Source organism: Zonotrichia albicollis, chromosome 3, assembly GCF_047830755.1.
Source record: "Zonotrichia albicollis isolate bZonAlb1 chromosome 3, bZonAlb1.hap1, whole genome shotgun sequence".
In the NCBI taxonomy this organism is placed as follows: domain Eukaryota; kingdom Metazoa; phylum Chordata; class Aves; order Passeriformes; family Passerellidae; genus Zonotrichia; species Zonotrichia albicollis.
The window spans coordinates 71,978,735-71,999,235 of record NC_133821.1 but is presented as its reverse complement, the minus strand read 5'-3'; the positions used below and the strand labels follow the sequence as shown (position 1 = coordinate 71,999,235).

General features: G+C 36.5%; 1 protein-coding gene across 11 annotated transcripts in view; it reads right to left on the bottom strand.

The window, feature by feature from the left end:
- Nucleotides 1-20,501, bottom strand: part of PTPRK (protein tyrosine phosphatase receptor type K) — a 380,786-nt gene that overhangs the window by 92,960 nt on the left and 267,325 nt on the right. The window lies entirely within an intron of this gene.

The following is a 20,501-nucleotide window of genomic DNA, read 5'->3' as shown; positions in this document are numbered from 1 at the left end:
CAAAAGGCCACCCAGCTGTCACTACTGGCTTCCCTTCTTGATTTCCCCCTTACCCTTTTCCTTTTATCTACCTGTGTAAATTAGATAATACATCATAATGGTAAAGAGTGTACATTTACTACATCATGATTTATCATGCCACCAAGCAACGCTGTATACTAATTATACTAATTACCTTACTAAACTAGCAGTTACAAAAATGATGCAGATATTAATTAGTGTTTATTATTTTAGTAATGAAGCTCTTCATTCAAGCAAAACCCCTCGGAAATAGCACAAAAAAATCCTTTGGGATATTCACATTGTATCCTGACCCCTCAAAACCCCAAGATTACTCTGAGCAGGTGATCTCTGACCTGCTCCCCCAAGTTCAGCTGCTCTCCCCACGTGCATTTGCACCAGCAGAGTACGTGATGCTCCCCAAGCTGTCATCAATCTTTTGCTGCCTCTCCAGTGCATTCATTCCTCATGCAAGAGTAACTTTTATCGTTGAACTTAATTAAAATGATTACACAATGAAAATCATGACCATGTCTGTATATACAAGACTTTCACTGAAAATGTACTCTGCTAGTACATGCTTCCTCACCAGAGAAAATAAAGCCTGTGATTGATACAGCTTCAGCCATGTGTCCTTGCTGGTTTAAGGTCAAAAACAGTCAAGATTGTTCAAGGAAGTGAAATATAGGATTTCTCCTTCGGAGTATAACTGTTCTTTGTAACTTGCATGAGTTCCAACAAGACAAAAATCAGCCAAAAAGCACAGATGGTATATTGAAATAAGGAAATGTGAATCAGTGTAATGTATTCAGCATGCAGTTTGCCAGACAAACTGCAAACATTTAGTTTCAAACATCAAAACAACAGAATTCTAAATATAACATAAAGGTATTCCTAGTAACATGATGAATGTTAAGGATTAAAAATTTCACCTATTTGCTGCCTTGATCTATCCTTTCTTCATTTTGAACAAGCACATGTATTATCTTTGCCATTAAGTTTCTTTATCATATATACAATGAAAAATACAATTAAATATGACTACTTCCTAGGTAGTAGCTCTCTGAACACAGTGTACTGTAACAGACATTTGAAACTGAAAGATAGCATTGAAAAGGTCCTTGAGAGAGAAGACACTTGAAGAGAAGGAGAAAAACCAGGGTTTTATAGAGAAAACAGTGCCTGGTGCTTTAGCAAGTAGAGAGAGGTGTGAGGTGGTCATTGAAAGAAAAAAAAAGTAGCAATATAGTAGATCTACTGAAGGAGCTGACAAGGGTATTCAAAGAATGAGTATTCCCTTGGCTACTGCAACCACTTGGGGAAAAACTGAACACACTCAAGTGCCATGAATGAAGAGAACTGTTGAGACAAATACATATATACATACATGTTTATGTATAGTTATATACAAAATCAGCCCTTTTCTTCTATGAATGACAGTGCAAAACTTAGTTATACATACTCTGATTCAGAGCTTGAGGCCTAGAAGAGTAAACATATCCTTCACCAAAAGAAATGTGTTATAAGCTAAGTTTTCCTTCTGAAATGGAATTATTTTTCTCATTTTAGTCATTTCCTCTTTGTTCTCCTACTCCAATTTGTGCTTTCAACCACTCCCACTAGAGATGGAATTCAAAATTTATTGGAATTAAAACAACCTAACACCTGGTGTCTGACCATGAAGTCTGAAACTCAATAGTTTGAGACTCAATCAGTAACAGAAAACATTTTCATCTTGCATCTCTCACGACAAGACTTAAACTGCATTTACACTATGCTGCACAGCACTTTAAAGAGAGAAGAAAAAAAAATAAAAGCTTTGTTAAACTTAAAGAAAAATTATTTTACAATTCCATGCAAATTTTACAAATGTGTCACAGCATCAGAGGAGATACTGAAATGCATCCTTTATTCACCTGTCAAAAGGAAAGAATGAAAGACAGAGTGTGATCTCGCTTTCTCACAACTATTCCCTTCTTTGGCAGAAATTAAACAACTTCTGCAATATTGAGATGGTAATTAAAGTCTGCAGAGTCTCTCAACAGCTTTAGTAAACTCTGCCAACTGTCCCACTGCTCCTAAAACGATGCTTTAAAAACACAATTTTACTCTTTCTTCTGGGCAATGTTCATCTTGGGAATCTCTAGAGGTAAAGACCAATTGTTTTAAACTACCACACCACAAAGTCTCCATCTGTAACACCTCAGTAAAAAGCAATCTTTGAATAATTACTTTTCTCAGATAAAGCACTATTGAATTTTTGAGTAGGCTTCCTAAAGATCTCAACCATTTCATTAAGAATAGCTTTGATCTTGATGGGAGCAAATAGTGTTCATCTCCTTGTTTTTTCCATTTCCCATCACAATTTAGGGTTTAACTTTCACTGAAACATTTCTTTAGTCCTACAGGGATTTTATTTCAATTAATGCATTATCTTCTTATTTCTTGATACTCTTTGAGTACTGCAAATCCCAATTATTCAATTCACGTCTTGTCTTCCCAGTTTTCTTCCCATCTTTTCTCACGTCGAGAACTTTTCTCCAAAATACATGGACTTTTAAGCACGAGTTCTTACTTTATTGAATTACTTGTGTCAAATAGGCACCCTATGACAAAGACAGAAGAAATAAGATGCTCTCAAAATGCCTGCTCAATCCCTAACCTGTCCACTGGAGTGTCAGAAATGATGGCAGAAGGCACTTAATATGTTTCAAACATTAATTTACCAATTACCCCTATGAGACATGTAAGTGGTGTTCAACTTTTCTGAGAAAAGAAAGAGGCACAAAAAAGGTTAGCAGCTTATTCAAGGCTACAAAGCAAATTACTGCCAGGGCCACAAGAAAGCTGAACCCAGCTGCCAGGTCACTGGTAGCCATCAGACACCTAGCTGCAGCAATTCATAGAGCTCATGTACAATCTATGCTTCCACCCAAATTCTAACTCCAATCCTACACTCCAGTCCTTTTTTAAAAAGGGGTTTGGTGGGTGTTTTTTGAAAGGTTTTCTTAGAACAAGTTTGAAAAAGTGAAATAGTACCCAGACACTAATTGAATATGTGAGCATAAGGACGTGTTATTTAAAAAAACAATAATTTGGCTTATTCTTTTAGAAAGATTTCTTGATTGAGAGCTTCAAATTTGAATGAAATAGCTTCTTTTTTTTTTTTGTTTTGCATTAAATCTTGCATTTAAAATTTAAATTTTTTGGGAGATGATATTCATAATTTATTTCTTTTTTTCAAGACTTTTTCTCCATCAGATAAAAGGCTGTAGGGAGTTCTTCAATATCCTGTGACTGCATCAAGCTCTTAGATATGAACATCCTGACTGGCAGAGTTTCTTCGAACAGAAACCCAGCAACAAAGCATATGTTGATTTGGTGGTGGTGGTGGCAAGGTTGACCTTTAGATTCTCATGAGCACCACTAATGATGACAGGCTCCCTTCTGCCAGACCTTGCCCACCCACGGGCTGCTGCCATGACCTTCTTCCCATTCCCACCTCTACTTGCAGCCAGCTTCTCCCTCTGCCCTTTGCTTTTCACACCTGGCAATATCCATCTCTGTTATCCCCCTCCTCCTCACCCCTGCTTTGTGTCTTAGCCCACAAGTACTATCAAGTGCTCACTGACTCAGATTTATTATCCAATCTGACTGGTTTTAGCCTCATTGAACCAATTAAAAACAGAGGCATTGGGAGAAGACCAAAACAACAGAAAAATCAGAATGATAAAAGATCTCTATGTTTGTACAGATTACTAAGTGCTCAATCCTTATCCAGAAACCATGCAAAAAAATTACATGCATATGGCACTTGATCACAACAATTTCTGGATCAAGAAGATTTAACCCAACCTTATGTGATAAAATAAAGAACACTTTAGTAATTCTCCAAAGGTTAACAATAGAGGGATAGATGGTGAAAGAGACAGAACCTGTTGACCCCATACAACCTCTCAACTGCAGGATGATTTAATAAGACTCTCCAGATAACAGATAAAATGAAATTCAATTTCTTTAGTGCTTGATAAGCAACTCGTGATATGACAGGTCAATATCAAGCCTCTTTGTAGAGATTATCTTCACTTACACAGAGAAGGGAGTGAAAACAAAAGCCTTCACAGCTGCAGAAGCAGCAAGGTGAGAGCATGCATTTCCTCAGAGCCTCTTTTTAATGATAATACATATTAGCCTGCTGTCAGTCAGAGACAAACAGATGTCCCAAAAGCTGTGAAAAAGTCCCATACAAAGAGGCTAGCAAAGTGTGACATGTACTCTGCTTGTGCTGTCTTTCCTCAGAAATCTGAAATATTGACTGCAAGACAGTTTCATTTCCACACACCTGGCAGAGGGGGGAGAATTAGATCTTCTGATAAGCAACCGGAATGCACATTTGTTCACATGAAATGGAAAAAACTGGACAAATTTTAAAGCACAAACATTTCAAATAAAGATGGTGCTTCTCAAAACCAGCATATCCTTTCTATACACTGTCTGTGTATTCAGTTCTTTAATTTGGGTTGGCTTTTGGATCCTTCCTCCCCCTTGAACTCTTTCTAGTCTGTCATTACACTGAGGAGCTGACTTCCAATTTCTGCTTTAATCACATTGACTGAAATTCAAGTTTATCAAGTTTAAAAGCAAACCAGGTGGCCTTCATTGGTGACACTGGAGGTGAAAAGTAACTGGACTTGGAAGGTGTGATAATTTCTCCATTTAAGGGAACCACAGAGAGATGTAAGGCCTATGTTAAATGAAAACTCTCCTATAGAAAAGCAAATCTATGGCCATTATTTAAAAAGTACAGGTAATAACCCTAAAATTTAAAGAACACTGTTTCTCACTAAGATTCCTTTTATTATCTTGCCTTCTAAAACAAAAACTACATAGACAAAAAGAAGCCCTTATATTTCTTCCAATATTCTCAGTCTGAACAGCCACTGGAATTTCCCAGACTTTTCTTCTCATATAACATGAGCCTCTTGGTTCTGTAGCTTCTCCTGACCTTTCTAGGGTAACTCTTTCCTTGGCATGTGGGAAAAAAAAGAGGATTATTCCAAGATATCACCGTGGTTGTTGCTCCTTTCTCAGTTCATGCAAGGTCCTATAAAACCAAAATGCTCCCAAAACTGAGAGGAAAAAAAAATTATGGTTCTGTTGCTGTGAAGAATTATCTGAAAGACCTCTGATAAGAACCTTGAAGAAAGGTAAAAGGAAAAAGAGCTGATGGAAGCACAACCCATATAAGAATAACTGTCAGAAGTGCAGTAAGAAAACAGCAAACAAAGGTTTCTTGCTTGCTCATTTTGTCTGCATTGCTCTCAATTATTACTTTTGTTATTAGTAAATGATGAATGAGGCAGAAAAGATTTTTTATATAGCTACTAAATTCCTCACATCATAAACTTGGTTAGGACTGCTGAACAGAGAAGTTTATGACTCATTAAAAAGGACCAAACTAGAATAAAATATTTCAAGACACAACCAGAGCCTCAGCAAGAACTATGCACATCAACTGTGATCACTTCTGCACTTTTGGGGGTAATGTGCTGTTGTCAAAGGAGCAAACTGTAATTAAGTCATGTTTGAACAAAGCTAACAAAAATCCCTAGGTAAGGTGAGCTGTACTAGAATATCCAGGATGAAGCCCCTGAGTTTTAAGGATTATTAACCTACAAGTCCAAGAGAATTTAGTTCAGATTAACTACCAATAACTCCATTATTTAACAATATGATGATAATACAGGAAGATCCTTCAGACATTCCCAAAATGTCATGCATTTCTGTCTGATTTTGATAAACCAGTCTGTATGACAGAATAATTCCTGCCAATTCTATTCAAGTTTCTTGTCTGTAACTGGAAGACTTTTGACCATTTCCAAGTAGAGTTAAAGACAGCTTGGAAGTAAAGGCATAAAATAATTATCAACATTGGCCCCAATTCTTACTACATAGTGGTAGTTCATGAACAACTTACCTTTAGTCAGGGACTCTCTTCTTATTCTTACAACTTGATGCGTATTCCAACCCAAAGCAAGACTATATTGTATTACCACTATTGATGCAGCATGATATAAGGCATCAATATGCCCTTCTCATAAGTTATTGGAATAAAATACTATTCCATTGTAGGAGTACCTGAACTCCCTCATTCTAAGAATCTACAAAAAACCAGGACATCTGTCACACAGATAACTATAGGTTGGAAAGTCTAACTAAGCTACATGCTAGTAGCGTTTTTTGTTTGTTTGCATTGATTTAATTTGTTTTGGGCTTTTTTTAACTGTTGGTTTGTTGTTTTTTTAAAAAAAATTTGTTTCACATCAGCATTTAAGACACCTGATTTTATGCAGCCACATGAAAACTCAGGCCTTTGATCCTTTTAAACTTAGAAGCATGAAGAAATGGTGAACATCAAAGTAAGAGAATTTAATGAAGTTGACAGAAGTAGTACAATTTGAAGTATTTTCTACAGTCTGAGAAGAAAGGAAAAAATTAACGGGTACATATTCCCGTGATAAAAATCATAGGGATTGCTGGGCATCTCCCTTCTCAAATGTGTGACACACACATAATACAAAACAAATATGAATGCAAACACAAAAAAAAAAAAATTAACTTTTTCTGCATTAGTATGTCCATCTGTTTGTCATGTGAAATACAAACCCAGAATAAATGAAACTATGGTATTTATACTGTGTTAACATTGCAGATTTATTTTGGTGCAAACAAAGGTTATAATGCAATTGCATGAAAATCTATGAGTTTTACCTCCTTTCACTTCATCTAGTGACTGATTTTTTAAGCCAGTTTACAAATTTCTTATTGATCACATACTTCAGGGAGCTGAAGAAAACATCTGAATTATTACTTAGATAATCAGCTCTACTACACTAGTTCCAGTAGCAATGAGGGGATATTCAATATATTTTTAGAAATTATCTTTTTGGATGCAAAACACAGCTGCCCCTGCATCATAGGTGTAGTAAACAGATAAATATAAACTGCACTACTGACAATTATTTGCCCATTTTCTCTTGGTAGTACATTTATTCTGTTTCCTCCACGCATGATTAACAGTTTATGCATCCTTAGCATGTAATCAATAGCTGCAAAGTCTTGTATTAGTTTGAGAGATGAGACATCCCATGATAATAAATTCTGTGGACTTCTCCAGTTTAGCTTAGCTCAAAAAATTCACTTTTTTTTTTCTTTGTTTCTTTTTAAATCTGAGTTTAAATCAAAAGGAACTATAGGGTCTAGGAGTGGAGAGGAAAAGCTGGCGCGTTCTCTTTAATCGCATTCTTCCAAATGAACAAAACCTCTCTAATGGTCTAAAACACAAATCAGCATGTCAACAAGCATCAGACTGCAAGAGTAAACACAGGGGAAGTCTGACAGTACTAAATGCCTAGGAAGCCTGTTCAGGACTACAATTACCCAGTTTAATTCTGTAAAGTAATTTATAAAACTATAAATGATAAGGAAAAAGTGAACCTTTGACCTGAAATATCTGCATGATTACGTTAAAGCAGAATGGAAGATATAATCTAAAACAATAACAATAATATTATAAAGAATATGTAGTGTGTATTTACACACATGGATATTTACCCACCTTAACAGAGAAGCTAACTATGCAATGCTATGAAGAAAGCATTTACAAACATTTATTTGAACATAAATCGCCATTATTGCCTAGGTGATATATTGTTCATTTCTCTCCAATACACATTCATAAACACGTTTTTTATGGTTTTGTTTACAAACTATATATTTGGGAACTTAGGATGTAATGAGTATTAAGCAAAATTACTAAGTTGGAGCAGTGTGAATCAGCTAAACAAGAATTTTCTATGGATAGCATTAAAGCTTCAGTTCCTTTCTCCTGCGTAGAAAAATTTCAGTCCTCCAAGTTAGGAAGCATAAACATCATCACATGAAATAAATGAAAAAATGTGAAATGTAGTCTATAATAAATAAATAGTAAGCACAAAGTACTTAGACTGGGAAAAAAGGCCACATTCACCTCTGATAACTAAGAATTGAAAATTGCAGGCAGTATTTATGATACCCACTTTGTATAAACCTGTATATAAATTTGTGTGTGTGCATGCACACTGATAGACCCGTGTAGATATGTTCACTTCCCCACATGCAGATAAAACATCCATCAAAATTCATCCTCTCTGTCTCTTCACACCTACTTAAATGGTCTCAATCCTATTTTCTCCCATTTCCCTTTTGTACTATCTGGTTCCTGCTGCCCCTGGGACCTTGGCTGAAACCACCCATCCTCCATGCCTCTGCCTGCAAACCACAAAGCCTTGAGTTTCTACCTTGGTCACAGCCCATGAACTAACACATCCAATGTTATGCCTATGTGGCAAAACTCAATAACAACTTTGTGTTGCACCTTACTCTAGCCCCTTTCACAAAATCAGTAACACAAGACTACATAGCACACAATGTATATATTGTATAGTGATAGACATCTTTATATAATGCATAAACCTTGGATGAAACACAGATTCATTAAGTTGTTTAAAACCAGGAGTGACAGTGTAACATACAATGCCTCTGCTGTATATATTTTGTCCCATAAGTGAAACAATCCAGGTAATTTATTTTAAAATTTTGAATGACAACCTCTGTAGCTTCTGTTGTAGAGAAGAGTCTTCTCTAAGCAGTTGGAAATTTATTTAATGAATTCTCTTCATTTTCTTCATTGGCTTATTGCAAATTTAAGAACACAAGTTGATAGTTTAAGCAAGTTTGTTTTCCTCAGGGAAAAAAAATACCGGAGCAAAGAATTGCTCTAACATTAAAATTTTGAATAAGATCAGAAACCATTTTCAATTGTACGTAGAATTCTAAAAATGCTGGTAAAGAGTCATGGGGAAATTTTTTTTCTAAGATGGCTACTTGTCTACTGTGAAATTGTGTAATTTTTGAATTTCAATGAAATTTTATTACTTAACTCACACAAGTGACTAAACTACTTAGTCAAATTTAGTCACTTGACTGAGAAAACTCCTCAATCTACTGGTCAATCACCACTACCAAGTGACTACCACAACCTAATACTTGTACCTGTATGAATAATCTTCTTAATACCTTAATTTGATATTTCTTTACAGACACTTTAAACAAATTTCTGTGCATTTTAAGTGTTCCAATTTCAATTCAATTGTCCCTTGATGTGATGTACTAGTGAGAAAAAATTACATTCCTGCATTAGCAGGCAAAGCATTGTCCATGATTTCCTAATGGAACAGTCATGACATTTTCATTAGAAGATACAGCCCTAAGTTGATAATTTCTAGAGAGGAGGCCTTTTTTTTTTTTTTAAGTTCTTCAAAACTTTCTTTTAGAAAGGAAAGGAGGATAAGGAATATTTCCTTTTCATATTGTCTTGCTGTGTGGGCAAAATTGACATGGTATCAACTCTCCTAATATCATGTGGCTGTAAAAGTTTGCAAGGCTATTTTGGGAAATGGGACTGAATCCTGCAAACCTTTTGTTCCTGGAGCTGCCTTAACATAAGCAAGGCTCTGCAGAAGCGAGCTCACAAGCACCTCTTAGCCACTGTGAAAGAGGGTCCTTGAAAAAGAACATAAAAGCAATGAAAAGGCCTTGCTGACAGAGGCACTAGCAAGTTGGGGAAATGTTTTCTAAAATACACCATGAAATTCAAATAACACTCTTCCATTTAGCTGCATAAAGTACTCTCAAGAAATTGTCCTGTTGCTTCACTTTCAGCCATTTAGTGTTCTACCAAGATGTTATTTCCTGTCTAAGCAGAAACTTGGAAAATACAAAATAATTCACCTACAGTAATAGAAAGTAATGTATTTTAGAAGCAATTTTCTCTTTGCAAACTTCCTCTGAACACTTCTGGCTTATTCATTGACAAAAATGTTAATGAAAAATGATTCTGGAGAATTTTCTGTCAATTGTAAAGCTGGATGAGTTGTAAGAGAAAAAGGTGGCAAACCCAGCAAATGAAAAACAATCCTAGATGCTGTGGGTAATAACTTACTCTGCTTTCAAAATCATGTGATTGTATAAAAAGTTATTGATTAATGAGAAAATTATTTTACTTTATAAAGCACTGATGGTGTTGCTAAATGCAAACAAAATAAATCCACTTTTCACTCACATTTAAATGTAAAGGATCAGCTCTTCGCTTGCAGGAGGCGTCACCATTTATACTATGTGCTTTCTTGCTCTAGATACCCATCTAGAGAGTTGTCTATTTCAAGCTGTCAATCATAGTCAATAATTTTACCACATTCCGACTTTCAAAAAGATATTGTACTAGAACAGTTGTCTTGGTTTCACTGTTAGAGCAAAGCATGTGCCAACGTGCTCCCCCGACCAGCTCTACTGCAGCCGTCACCCAAGAGAGTGTCAATCACGCCTGCTGAGTAAGTGGAGCATTAAATTATTTTTTTATGCCTGTGTTGTACATGCTGAATCACTGTCATCATACCCTCACAACAGAATGCAAAGAAGGAAAGGCAGCCAATTAGCCAAGTCAAGGCAGTAAAGGCAAATTCTGTAGTAATTTGGAAGTGCAGGCTAATTGCTGGACACCAGCATTACACTGTCACCTAAACCAGATTTATTGCTGAGTCTAATAAATGTTTAAAAATAAATAAAAGAACAGTCCCTTTCTCTCACCTTATTACTGAAAGACTTAAAAAATTCCCCTGGGTATCTGCCAGGTTTGGTTGGTTTTTTCTTGGCACCCCATCTTACTGCTAACCTTTTGGAGATCGACATAACAAGCACATATGCAATCTGCTACCATCCCCTCTTGTCACCATGATCAAGCCACTAGCTCATAACCCCTATCAGCAGCCATAATAATTTTCAGTATTGAGCATCCACAGAATGCCTAAAAATATAAAATTCTTCAGAATTTGTTTAATGGTTTTTATGACTAACAGTGGAGGTTTTGGGGGTTATCCCCAGCTTTTTGAGCTAATTCTATTAATATTCATATCCATTAATATCAGCTTATAATGCCAGCCTTATTCTCCTACTGGCCATATTATCCATGACCACCTTCTTCCTCTCTCCTTGGTTTGAACCTCGAAGATATGGCCACTCTTGCCTTCCAAATTTCCCTTGCTACTTTAATATTCAAGCAAAATTACAATATTACTACTAACTTGAATGAAACAAGGACTTGTGCTAACAGTAAAAAAACAACCACCAAAAAACCTTGAGCATGTTTGCCTTTCCCAGCAGCCCTTCACTTGTTGCTTTTGACTCTGATATCTGGAAGGCCGATTAAATCATGGCACCACAGAACAATTCAGCTTGGAGGGGACCTTTGATGGTCATTTAACCCCATCTTCTCCTCAAAGCAATTGTATCCGATTGCTCAGGAACTGGTCCAGTCTATTTCTGGATATTCCCAATGAGGCAAATTCTACATTCTCTCAGGACAATAGTCATGGCAAATACAAAGAAGATATAAATGTGGCTTCAAGGCTTGAGCTGATTTCCAAATATTTGGTGAAAAGCACAGAATTCAAAAATTCCCTAAGAAAGCATCAGATTTATTTTTTTTTATCTTTCTTCACAGTATCTGGCACAGACCTCTGTTAGATGGCAAGGCTCTTCACTCAAATTTCACCAAGCTTTACTTTGTTTGACACAAAACTTTCCAGTTCACAGAATACAAGAAGCATCTTTTCCTATTAAAAATATTATTTTAACTGCAGTGTTTAAGATAAGTGTGCAAAATAAAGCTGAACAGAAGAATTCAGTTCTCTTTGCAAACCACATGATTGTGGCACCTAAGGCTGTGGTTTTTATGGTAGACTTGGCAGTGTTATCTTTATGGTAGGACTTGAGCAGCTTTAAAGTCTTTTTCAACCTAAGTGATTTTATGATTTTATACTAGAGAATGGAGAAAACCACTGTGTTTTAATCAGCATATTTCACACCAGTATTTAAAAATATTTGACAAGGGGCAGACATCTAAACAAAATGAGTTGGGGTTATCCTGTTTGATAATCCTTAGGTTATTATACATATTTACTAGAAATTTGTTGATGGGGTTTTTTTTTGTTTGTTTGTTGTTTTTTTTTTTTTTTGTTGTTTTTTTTTTTTTTTGTTTAGAGGGTTTGGGTCAGATTTTACTTCTACTGAACATTATAATAGAATTCAAGAACAGAAGTCAATCATCATAAGTGTGCAGCGATGCATCTAAGTGCATTGCCTTTACTTAATCAAATTATAAGAAAGATGGAAAAGGCCAACAGTTATATGAATGTACATGGCATAGAAGCCCATTTTAGCATCTAGAAAAAAATCAGGTACATTGGAGCAGTGTAAAAAGTTCAGTAATATCATTTTGTGAGCTGTGCTGACATTGCAATCACCAGTATTAAATAATGAAATTTATGCTTTATACTATAGCTGTGAGTATTTTCTTACAGCTCTAGTACCACGGTAGTGCAGTGCCTTTTCAACATTATGACAAAATGACTAATCTCTATTAATTGGTTTTGAGCAAAGGCTTTATACAGAAACTGAAGAGAGCAATAGAATATATGATTTTCACAGCTAAGCATTTAAATCAAGCCATTTGCTGAGAGGGTGAACTAGTTTACTTAATAGTAAGGTCTATCTACCATTGGGTATTTCTGCCAGGGCTGCAGGACTGGCTTATCCAAGCGACACACAGTCTCCAGGAAAGGGGGCCATATGCTCTGAAAAGAGACAATTCCAAGCCCAGCTCCTAAATGGCTTCAGAGAAAAAGTCACCACAGCCATAGAAATTTCCAAGTAAAGAATGTAATCCATGCTCTACTTGCAGCTTGGCTCCTGAGGAATGTGTCCCTCAAGTAAGAGTTCCAGTAGGCATTCAACCCAAAGGACAACAGACTGCTTGTCTTCTTTTGGACACAAACACTACTGCCTAATTAAGCAGTGTGTATAAAATGAAGTTTCCTTCAGTTCCTGGGGAGCTTGGCAGGAGTTTTTTTTTTCAAGCTGGTTTCCATTTAAATTCAGATATTTTGTTTCTAGACACAAAAATTCTCAAGGAAATTTATTTGAAATGTCTGGTTGATTTCTTTGTTGCTGCTGGCTCTGAACTCTCATTCTTGCTTAGCTATTTTGATCAGGCCATGACTGAGTCTCTTGCTAGGAAAATTGCTATTGCTCTTAGAAGGTATCCAAAACACTCTGAGCTGATTTTAGTTCCTTTTAACACAATTAATAGATCCTTCCTAAATATAAAATATTGTAAGAAGAAGTTATCTACAGATTTGTAAGAAATTAATCTAAATTACACAGTCCACAGGAAAAACAGCTTTGTCTTTATTGATGGAACAGAATGGATGGGAAAAAAGCTTTATGCAACCTGCTGTTTTACAAGTCTCATTACAACAATCAGCATTTGGCATTTGAGAAGAACATTTAATAAAACCAAAAGATACCAGATTATATTGACAGAAAAATTATTATCAAAATTATACTGACTCCTTGCAAAAGTAAGTGAAGCTGTAGAATTTGTGTTATCCTCATTTCCTCATATACTCAGACATTTCCGGCTGAGTATGACAATCCAAAAGCTTTCATTTCCTTAACATTCTTTGAAAAAAAGACAAGAGGATAACAAATCACTCTAATGATACTGTTATGAAGTAAGAACAAATGATGGAGTGTCCGGTTTTCGGCTGTTTGAAGGGCCTGGAAAGGCCCGGAGTGGCCTTGGGGCAGCCCGCGTATCAAAGAACGAGAAGAGGCTTCAGTTCTTCTTTCGGTCTTTATGTTTATTAATTGTTTATCTAAAAGATTTTCTTTCGGCCCGACAGAGGTCTGCTCAGCAGTCAGCCATGAGCACACTGTGTCCGCCCTCCGGACAGACACCTATCTTTATACCCATGGTTACGTGTACAATATTTATCATTTTTCCCCAATACCATTTATTCTTATTGCCCGGTGCACTTTTAGTAATGACCAATCCTAAAGTGCCACCATCACCATAGAAGATGGAGGAGAAGAAGAAGAAGAAGAAGGACAGGACACGCCCCAATTCCTCCATCTTACTTCTCTAAACCCCCCTGTACATAAATCCTAAACCCTGTGTCTCACCCTCTAATTAACTAATCCCTTCACCATTCACCCCGGTGAAGTCCTCCTATCCTCATACAGGTGTCGTCTCCCGTGTAGGATCAAAGTCCAGCCACCAGACACTTCTGGCAACATTCCAGGACTCCCGAGCCCCCCAAGGGTGGTCTCGGTGGCTCGGCACCTCAGTCCTGAGGTGCTGAGATCCCACAATGGAGCTGTAGCTATGTTTACAATTATGGCCTTGCTTTGGTATTACACAGCTGATAATATCCCAGTCTTAAGTGTCCTGTGCTACTTCTTGAGTTCAATTTCCTTCAGATAATGTATTTGGGTTCCATAATATGCCTCTTTGGTGAAACCAATAACTGAATCCTGTGGTAATTCCTCAGGAAGTTATAATTTATTGCAATTGTCTATTCCCACCACTTTTCTCAGTAATTTGTTCCAATGATTAATAGCCCACTGTTAAAGACAAATAATTGTGCCTTACTTCTAATTTAAATCAGCCTGACTTCAGCATGCAGCCACTTGAGGTTCTCACATTTTACCTCCTCTAGAGGAAAGAGGAGTTTTGTACCATTATGAGCTGCAGAGAAAAAGAAAACAATACCAGAAAAGAATGCCAATGCAGGGAGAAAGAGGGCTATGCCTTCTCCCTGTATAAACACCTCAAAAAATGCAGTCATGCTTGACTGCAAAAGACAATGATACAATTTTTTCTCAAAAACCAGTGCCTTGCTGAAAGTCACTGAAGATTCCCCAAGGAGAACTTGAATTAGAGTCAAAGGCCAAACATAAAGACACCTCTCTGAAACCTAATCCTCTTGCCCATTTAAAATGTTCCTGCAGATTCTGGTCAGAAAAACACAGCACTGGAATTGTACTGTCAGTTTTACTTGTTTTTCTTGAGTGTTTTCAACACCAAATAACTCAAATATCTGAACAAGTATCAACACAGCTAAAATAAAAACAGATAACCTACACTCCTTTTACCACTCAATGTCAGATTGTTCCTCCCCTTCCACTCTTTTCTGGCATTAGCAACATAACAATGTTTAAACTGCAAATAGGCATCAGATATTTTAGTGTTAATTAGTGGGTTTGAATGAAAGCTGATTGCTTTTCCACTGTCCTTCCAAGATGTTCCAGTAGAGACAGGGATTTAGGTACAAGAATGAGGACTGTGTCTTTTCAGACTTAGGATCAGCCTGAAAGCACAGCACATTTGCTAGCATTGATAGCTATTATAAAACAGCCAAATTTGTTCATAAATTAGCTCTAAAGAAAAAAATTAGGCAGTAAGTAATAAGAGCAAAAAAAGCATTTTTGTGTCATCTGGATAAAACGAAAAGAAGTCTTCATTCGGGAAACTATTTCACCAGTCATTGTTACAGAACCAGAACTCCTCAGTGTCTCCCTTGACAGATCTGACAGCTCACTAAGGTCTCCAGGAGGCTTCATGAGCTGACATCTCTCTGCTTTCTCCATAGACACTCCTCTTCCCCCATCTCACTCAGCTCCCTTACCTCTTTAAACTCCAAACCTGCTCTATTTCAAACCCATCAGGTGTGTTGGATTCTCCTGCCACAGGTGGGAAAAATATTTTCCTGCTCTTTATTTGATCTACGAATATAATCAGCAACTCCAAATACAGATACACAGACACCAGGTACTTCCTTTCAGCACCCAGGCAAAAACCTAAGGTATTTTGCATTTATTCCTTGCAAACAAGAGATACAAAACTAGGCACTCACTGTGAACATAAAAGTGTCACAAAATGTGTTTATAGTCTTCAAATCAGAGAAGCATTTTAAAAATCAGGATGAACCTTCTCTAGAGCAGTGCCAGGACCTGTCCTAGTTGCTGTTTTTCCTGGACTTCAACCTAAACAGGGCATCACTGAAGAGTTCAGGATTTGCATGGACAAAAGGAGATGGGACACGACACCACCAAAAATTACACCTGGGCTGCCAGCCTTCCATTCCCCTCTCCCATCTTTCTTCCACATCAAACAAAGTCACACTACCAGTGAGGAAACATCTTAGGTTCAGACAGCCTCTGCTGTGTGGAGCAGTGGATTGTCTCCTCGTCCATTTTTCTTCAGTCTTGCAGTTATATACTATAGATCACATAACAAGCTGTTAAATTGATTTTTTTTTTTTGGTCAAGACATTAGATGCTGAATTTACTAAGCCTTAAATAGGACTAAATTCTGGCAGAGGAAATTTTGCAGTCTGAATTCAATTAACACAGTCAAAAATTTCCCTGAATTTTAATTTTTCCCCTCTTCCGCTTTATTCTAGAAGCTGGAGTCCAGGAATGGCAACACAATTTCTGTAATAACAACACACTAAAAACTTTGCAAATACCTCAGGGAAAATCCTGAAAGTTATGGTTATGGCTATTCATAACACAGTAAACAAGTATCTTAAACTATTCTTTCTACTTTATTTTCCCCCACCTTACAAATTCATTAGCTCACATACTGATAAACAACTAACACTTAAAGCAGCTTTTATAATTCCTGTGTAGATAAAAAATTGATAATATAAAGCACTTATTACCACATTTATTAATTATCACATTCTCAGTTTAACTGAGGTATGAATTTCCATCTGTATCTTTCAGCTATTTAACAGATGTGTCACCTGTCAGTTACCAAATGCCCTGGAAAGCCTCTTCCAACACACTTTTTACGTCACTGGCAACATCACCCCTGGTTTGTGCACAAATATTATTCAGTTTGCTTCCTTCTCAGCTCTGCTACACACAGGGTAATTCAGCAAATAAGGAAAATATCAGAATCATTTTTTCTCCCCTCATACACACAGAACTAAATAATATTTTGTAAAATAGTATAAAAAGAATAACAGATTTTTTTTCAAAAATGTAAGCAAGGTTAAAGCACGCTAAAATCAGCAATGCACAGCATAGACATAGCAATCCATATTAAATAATTTTTACAGAAAATTAATTATTCCCTTGCAATTGTGCCAGTATTAATAAATCACTCTTAAAACTCTGATGCAGTAATCTAAACCAGTTATGTTTTGCTAGCCAACTCTCTCTTTTAATAGCAGCCCAATAAACCAAACAAGTAAAAATGTGAATGCTATTTTAAATTGCAACAAATCCCTACTGGAAATATTTTTTTAAAAAAAATATTTTAAAACTACAGTCCATATGTGAAAAACATTCCAGTTCAGTATATACAGAACTCAAAATTAGCTTCCTAACCCTTAAAATGGTTTCAGTAAACTGACTCAAAATTAGGGGAAACAACTATCTTAGCACTGAAATACACAACAATCCAAGTGTTTTAAAAAAAGATTTAAGTTGTTAGCTCTACAATGTCATCACTGCATACTGAACCACCTGCCCTTTCAGTTTATTATCACTCATGATAATAAAGGAATAAATTAAAAAAATACAAATTTTTAATTTCATATCGTCCTAACAAAAACTGGAAAAAGAAAGGAAAAAGGTGGGATTTTTTTTCCTGGACTTTGAAATGCACCTAATATATTTGGCTTTAAATTAATTTCCTCAGTCTTTCCTTCTTTTAAACATTCCCCTATACTTTTAAGCTTGCCACACATAGCACACAACTCCTTCCTTTCCCTCAAACATATGGGATCACTACCACAGCATTGTGCTATTTTCACATATATGACACTTCTGAAAGAAAACAGCAAAATCTCAACAATTCTGTTTGTCGCCAATGCACAACTGGTAAGCCAAGCAGCATTTTTCAAAACTGCTTCAAGGAGATCTAATTCTCTATTCTCAGGACAGACATTCAGTTTCAAAGTATGTCACATTATAAAACCATCTCAGTCTAGAACTTCTTTTTGCTGAAATGGTACATTTCCATACTCTTCCACCAGTATAAAAATTGAAAAAAAAATTTTGAAGGTTATAAAAGAAAGAAATTATGATATAATCAAATCATACTTGCAAAGACTTCAAAACTGTCAGATATACATAATCAGAGATGGAGGAGATAAAACATCTGCTGTAGCAATAGAGGGATTCAAAATGATTAAATGAGCAAGAGCGACAAACCTACAAAGTGAAAAAAAAAACCCCAATCCTTGCATTCCTTTCACATTGCATTTGTTTTGCATTTGATATTTATTTCCCAGCCACTCCATTGAACTATTACTATATAAAAGCCTTCACCATTGATATGCCATGAAACTGCTACAATGACTCTCTGATAATCTTGATGGCTACTGTTGACCTTTTGCCAATTGCTGTGGTTTTGCATAACAAGAATAATGTGAGTGACGTTTTTAATAAAGGAAAACTTATGAAGGAGATAAACATTTTAATAATAAGGAATATTTCTTTGTGCTTTAGCTCCCAAGGTTTTAGCACCTACCAAGGTGGGCATGAGTTATGCCACAGCCAGCAGAGGCAGCAGAGCCCACTGCTGGGGCACTGCACCTCACCATGCTAAAAGAAAACTTATGAAGGAGATAAACATTTTAATAATAAGGAATATTTCTTTGTGCTTTAGCTCCCAAGGTTTTAGCACCTACCAAGGTGGGCATGAGTTATGCCACAGCCAGCAGAGGCAGCAGAGCCCACTGCTGGGGCACTGCACCTCTCCATGCTCAAAGGCGGGCACCCTGTGCTTCAGCATCCAGCCAGCAGTGCTTACAAACATTAATTCTTTCCATTCCATTCAGATTTATATTTGAGAGAAGTCTCTAAACTCATTTCTTTCTGCTCTTCCACACCCTCTCTCCTAACATCTCTGAATTGTCTGAAGAAGATGATTGCTGTGTATCCTGGCAAACACTGCTGAAAACCATGACCAGCATCAATGCAGGAACCACCCCAGTATATAAATATGACTTTCAATATGGATTTTCCATATTAAGTGTGGTCTTGGAAGCTAGTGTTTAAGCTGCCTAAATGGTTTAATAAATAACAACCTTTGATGCCAGAGAGGAAAAGCTAGGCTACCAACTGAACAGCCTTAATCAGAATAATGCAATGCTGAAACAATAATATTGAACCAAGTCTAAGGTTTTGACAGTTCTAAATACCAATTATCAAAAAAAGCTGAAAACTAAGGATCAGCCTTTGCTCTTGATTGTACACCTCATACCCCACATTTACAGAAAAGGTAAAATTTTATTAATGTCCTATTTATCTACCAATGAAAAGTATATAATTTTTCATAAATTCTTTTAGATATTTTTGTTTAAATCAAATGCTACATGTAAGGCATAAACCAAAGAAACTTCAAAAATTACAATTTACTGTGTCTATGTTTTATATATACAACCTATCATCTTTGGCAACCTTATTATACAAGACCTACAGTGAATAATCAGCGTGGGTTCTATTAAAAAAAAAAAAAAAAAAAAACAAAGAAAACAAAATGAGCATACACTTATCATCTACTTATTCATTTTTACTCTTCTGGCCACAAGTCATCACGATCTGTACTAGAATCTTACCCAAATGACATGCAATTTGCTCTTCTACATAAGGGGAAGAAAAAGTAATTTGGGAAAAAAACCCCCCCAGACAAAACCCAAGGAGCTATCCAGCAGATGTCTCTTCCTCCCTGAACACCTATTTGGACTTTGTGTTTCTCAGACATCAAAATGAATTTAACTGTATTTCTCAGTGACTTTTTGCACAAATCAGATTATGTAACACCTGCTCATCTCCTTCCCTCCGCCTTCTTGGGTTTGATGTTGGACTTAGGAGTTGAATTTAGTTTTACAACATCACATGCAATAGGAGAGCCATTAACCTCCTTGTAAGTTCATAACCACAAGTCACTTTGCTGAGTACCTTCAGTGTTTAGAGACTCCTCATTTCACGATAAAGGGCAGTTAACACCTGTAAGGCAATTATATCTACCAAATGTTGTTGGCCTGAAATATGAATATGTAATTGTTCCTGCCATCTGTTAATTATTCTAGTTGAATCACTTATTTAATCATATACATTTACTTGACATCTACAAACTTTTTAATAGCTTTCACAAATGCTAACCTGGCTCTCAGGCAGAACTAAGGTACCATTTATGTGTCCCACAAGGAAATGACACCATTATATGAAAGACCAGATTTTGCAGCAGCTCTGCAAGATGAGAAGGTAGCTTGTGCCAGGCATTTTCCCAGTCTGTCCATACTGGCTAACAGCCTCAGGGACCAAGAGGGAATATTACTACTTGAGGCAGGGGCATTGTTTGCCAGCAGCAAGAATAGTTGGATTGAAGATTGAGGGAAGAGGGCAGGAAGGTGGAGGGAGAAACAGGGAGAAACCTGATTTACTAAGCAAGCTGCCCAAGTGTTCCTCAAGTTAATGAATGCTGCTTCTGAATCTCTAATGATAAGGAATCCATGCTACCACATCACAGCTTTGGCACTGAG